Below are 6098 nucleotides of genomic sequence, written 5' to 3' on the forward strand. Positions count from 1 at the left end.
GGGCTTTAGAACCCTAGATCAATCTCACTAGATTTGGGTTTCTTTTACACAGATTTTCACCCAGGAATACAATCCGATTCCTCAAAACACACACACTGCAATAAGCAAACATAATCAAAGATTAGAACTTAGCTTTCTCTGCTCCAAAGAACTAATGTCTTCTTCTTCTTCTTGGAGGAGTATTCAGCTTCTTGAAGAACCCTTCAGAAGCCCTTGATTTCTGGTGAAAACTGAATTATGTACTTATGTCTTTCTACCTTCAAGTATCTGGACCCTTTTATAGCCAAAAGGTATTAACTGCTTATTCTTGATTCTTTTGCAATCTGTTGCATTCACGAGAAGTTTATCCATGTCAGCATAAGTCATGCCACATAGGCATTCTTCAAGTCACTTTCAACAGAACTGTGGCATCCAAGTTGGCCACCTGTTTGAATGTGCAAGATGTAGAGTTTTTTTTTTCTTTAACAACTTATACAAAAAAAGAAGAATAGATCATTCTTCAGTACTGGAGATGCGCGCGCACATATATATATATATATTACAGTATAAACAAAAAACAATAAAAAGCATATTAGGAAATGTGAATGGCAACCTGGTTGGATGGGATCTCAAACGGCTAAGACCTCATTTCTATTCGCACCAAATCCGTGTGTCAAACAATAGAAAAAGATAGAATAAAAATAAGGACAAAAAATAAAAATATATCACTATAATTTCCAAACTTTTTAATTGGTGCCAAAAAAAATCTTGACAATGTTAATTTGAGAATTATAATATCATATTTTGTAAATTTGGGATTTATAATGATATATTTTGTAAGTTTATGAATAAATTTGTCAAATAAAAAATTTAAAAATTAATTTTCCACCATTTTATAAGTTTAGAAATTTTAATGAGTTGTATCCGTAATGTCCCGAAGCCGCTACGGAATGATGAACTACTCTCACACACTAACACAAAACCTTTTAGCGTGTTTTGTCATCACTCGCACACATCCCCAAAAGTATTTCCCAAGAGGTTATCGTAGGATTACTCCAGAACAAACACACTTAACTTTGGAGTTTTCTCGGGATAGACAACCGAAAAAGGTAAATGCATTTTATTGGTATAAATAGTTCAATTAATTTTTTTAAGTTATCATTGACTATATAGTTTCATATCCATAAAGTTCTCGGATATCTCTTATTCGGATGCATTCGATTCATCCCCGTACTCCTCTCACCTAAAAGCTTATCAGAAGTCATTTTTTGTTTGTGACCGTACGCACCCGCGATCATTTTGTCGCCTCATCGGCACTGGGTGTTACATTACCCTAAAAATTAATGGCATCAAGAGAATGGTTAGAATACTGATATGAACCATATGGCATATGCACCCAAAAAAGAAAAACAAAAGTTCTTATAAATATTCAATCTTAGTGTTAGAACTTTCAAACTAAACTCAATCCGAATATGAAAAAGGAGGTAAAAAAAATTATACTCAGAAGTTACAAATTTGTAAATAAATAATAGGGACAATAGCAAAAACAAACATGAACTTTGTGTATTTGGCAAATAAATATACAAACTTTCATTTTGGTAATAAAATACACCAACTTTTATATTTTTAGCGTAAACCTCCACGAATAGTAACGACGTAAAAAAAATAACATAACCATCAATAAGTCATGTACAGTTGTATATAAATATCATATCATTTATTTAATAAAACCATATCATTAATTATGTTTTGTGAATTTATTATTAATTTTGTTTATTGACTTTGTTTTTTTATGTTCAAAACATAATATATATAATTAGTGAATTTATTATAAACCTTGTTTAGTGATTTTGTTTTTTGATGTTCAAAACATAATATATTAGCATTTCAAGAGTTTCATTTTCTATATATATTATGTTTTGAACATAAAAAACAAAATCACTAAATAACGTTTACATATAATTAATGATATAGTTTTATTAAACAAATGATATGATATTTATATATAACTGTACATGACGTATTGATAGTTTCGTTATTTTTTTGATGTTATTACTGTTTGTGGAGGTTTACGCTAAAAATATAAAAGTTAGTGTATTTTATTACCAAAATGAAAGTTTGTATATTTATTTGCCAAATACACAAAGTTCATGTTTGTTTTTGCTATTGCCCTTAAATAATATAAACTGTGGAATTCCAAAGATGAAAAAGGGATTGGAATTTGTGTCAAACGGTAAAACAAAGTTTGTTTAATTAGGATTTTACTCTGCAGATTTATGTGTTCTTTTGATGGAGCAAGTCATTATTATGGGAATGAGCCTCCTAATTTCAGAGCATCCTAAGTGAAAACCCTTTATCTCAGTTTTCTTATATCTATTCCATAATTTTATACTTTTATATATGTATATTTGATACTTCAATTAAAATTTGAAACAAACATTTATTGAATTTCTATGATTACCATAAATATATAGAGATAGATAGATAAAATATAGAAAGAATAGTATATAAATACATAAAATTTTATAAAAATCTTAGATAAATACTTCAATTATAAAACTTTCATATAAATATTTGAACTTTACAAAAATCCTATATAAATACCTATAGTTTTAAAAAAATTTCAAATAAATCCAAAGTTTAGTTATTTTTCAAATAAAAGTAGTCAATGTCGTTAACAAATTTTGGATTTATTTGAAAAATTTTCAAAAGTTTAGGTATTTTTGTAAGATTTTTGAAATTTTAGATATTATATAGAAATTTTATAATTGACATATTTATTTGAGATTTTTGTGAAAGTATAGATATTAGTATGCAAATTTTCCAATATAGAAAAAAATCTAATATTAAAAATTTTGATGTCAATTAATTTATTTAATTTTCATAAACTATGATATATAGATCGATATACAAATCATATTTATATTATTAATAATGTGATAATTAATATGATTTTAAATTATTTAAATTGATATGCATTTTATAAAAAAACATTATTTTTATGTACGTATCATATTGAACTAATAATATCATTTTTTTGAATTATTAATGTTCTCATAATTAATTTTTGTTACATCTATGAAAATTAACAAAACACCATAGATTTGTTGTAGGTATACTCATACGTAGATGAATAGATGTACATTTGTAATAAATGTTTATGAAATAATATGATTATTCATTTATTATTATATTTGCATGTTCATTAATAATAAACAATATCCCTATATTATTTGGAATAATACTATATGCCATAGTTAGTTATTATCGTGGGAACGATAATAAATGAAGACTAGTGTGACGTGTATGTATGACGTATTGGATACGTGCTACAGTCACAGGTGCACGTTTGGAATGTGTGACTGGCTGACCCACATGATGGTCGGTTCATGGTCATGAATCAAAACCGACGTCATTATAATATCTCACTTTTGTCCTTTGACCTGAGATAGCTATTGGTATTCCCCGTAATTTGTTTTGTGTCTTGACATAGTCAAACATCGCCTTAACACGGTGGTTATAAAGGCTATGCTCAGATGCGCAATGGATTACGTGGTGGGTCGTAGCATATCAAGATGGAAATTTGTTTCTCCTGATTACGGGATAGATATCGCTGGCAACTCGGTGGTTAATCATACTGTAAAGTACTTGGCCAAGCCATAGATATTGGACATCTATATTAACAGATGATTAATGGACGAGAAAGCAATCGAATTGGTTAAGGTTGATTGACACCATGTCTTACGTTCGACTGGTAATATATCGCGAGACAAAGGGATATTAGTTCGATGATATTGTAGGCGCAATCGAGGTGATAACTCGGTTTAACGTGTGTAGTTGATATGTCTTGCTAGAGGCCACTATCAACGTGTACGGTAAAATAAGATTTTGTTGTTACAACCACGTTAAACGGGGCCTACCGGACCACACACATAGGGTTATACCGGATTTATATATTTGATATATGTCGGTTATAGGCTCGAAGATTTTTTTCACGGCCCTGTTTATTGCTCGGTTATTTTAACGTGTGTAGTTGATATGTCTTGCTAGAGGCCACTATCAACGTGTACGGTAAAATAAGATTTTGTTGTTATAACCACGTTAAACGGGGCCTTCCGGGTCACACACATAGGGTTTTACCGAATTTATATATTTGATATATGTCGGTTATAGGCTCAGAGATTTTTTCCCGGCCCTATTTATTGCTCGGTTATTTTGTCGGTTTATTCACAAGATTAGTCTCGGTGTATGTGATACATTTTCAGAATACGAGATTCATTTCGTATGACATAATACATTCATTAAATAAGGTTCATATGAACTTATTTAATGAAGATGAATCTGTCTCTTCATATTCTGAAACCTATTAAATGAACTTGACTCTTCATTTGCTTTGAGATTTCTATAAATTGACAACAGATGTCAGTTCAGAAATCATCGGAAAACAATAGAAACATAAAACCCGACAAAAGAAAAGTTTCCGAGTTGGAATACGAAAAGTCTCATATTGTCTAAACCGACGAATCCCGAGGGTACTAGCATACCGACCCGACATGTGGATACCGGTAGAGGCGTTCTTATTTGTACGCTCTTTCTTCGTCTCCGACTCTCCGATTCTGCATTTGAAGGTACGTTTTACCACACATATTACGATGATCAGGCTAGTCTAGGTTTAAATTCATGCAATTGTTGTATGTAATTATTCCGCTGCACGTAAACCTAGACAGAAATTATAGCTACGATTAGATCGTTAGGCTCTTCGTTTTCCTTCAGTGGTATCAGAGCCCAGTTCACATCGTAATACGTGTTGACGTTTTAAGTCGGAATTTTAAATTCGGAGCTATAATTATGCATGAATTCGGGTTTGCATGAATACGGTTAAATGTTAATATAGTTGGACTATCATTAATGACACCAAAATGAATTTGGAATGGAATGAAAATATGTTTTCATTCGATGAGTCGACACTTTGATATAAAATCCCTCGTAATAATTTAAACTCTTATACCGCCCACTAGTATGACACTTGTCAAACTATCGATCGTCCGTGTCACGGGATAATTTGCTCAGCAGACATGTCGGATTATCTTTAGAAGGCAAGATAGTGAAATGGTGGTTCACTTACGTAGGAACGTGGTTCGGGTTTAGTTAGGCTATAGGAACAGTTCCGGCCTAATGGTATAAGATGAGTTTGAACATGCTTTAAAACTCATTAGGGGTCATGTTTGACATGATTGATTTGATAAGTCTACCTAAATAACATAATTCGTCGTGAGATAATTTGCTCAGCAGACACGACTGTTATGTGAAATATGGACCTTATCCATCACTAGAAATATTTTGAGGGTTATTTCTTAGTGATAAAATTTGAAATCTGTTCGTTTGTCCCCGTTAGAATAGTTCTAATTAGTTGCATATCCTATTATGTAGAATCAATGGCTGACAACACTCCCACAAACCCCTCCTCATCTGGCTTGAGTTCCTTCATCCGTTCCCTGATGGAGTTGTCTGGGAACAATTTTCAAGAATGGTTGCATACCTTGAGGATTTTCCTCAAGCAAGAAGGCAAAGAGTATGTCCTTGAGCAACCTTTCCCGACAAAGGAACCAGATGATAAAGCCGAGAAAAGCGTGAAAGACGCTTATCAACGGCATGTGCGGGACAACGTCGATGTCTCTTACTTGATGTTGGGATCCATGAACTTTGACTTGTCGAAACGATTCAGCAAGGTCAACTCGTTCGAGATCCTTCAGGAACTGAAATCGGTGTTCGAGGCGAATGCTGATATTGATCAGTATAACACTCTTGCTACATTGCTTGATTGCCATCTGACACGAGGTTCTCCTGTAGGACCTCACGTTCTCAAAAAGAAAGAATATTTTGAGAAGCTCGAGCAGTACGAGATCGTGTTCCCGCCAAAGGCTGTGACCGGAATCATCCTCCACTCCTTGCATGATGGGTACAAGCAGTTTCGAATGAACTATGACATGCGTGGGATGAACAAGTCCGTGATGGAGCTTCACGACATGCTCAAATCGGCCGAGTCTGATCTCGCGTCCGAAAAGGACATCCTCATTGTTTCGGGAAAAAGTTCCCGAAAGAGAGGACGAAACAAGGAT

Source organism: Tarenaya hassleriana, unplaced genomic scaffold (assembly GCF_000463585.1).
Source record: "Tarenaya hassleriana unplaced genomic scaffold, ASM46358v1 Cleome64, whole genome shotgun sequence".
NCBI lineage: Eukaryota > Viridiplantae > Streptophyta > Magnoliopsida > Brassicales > Cleomaceae > Tarenaya > Tarenaya hassleriana.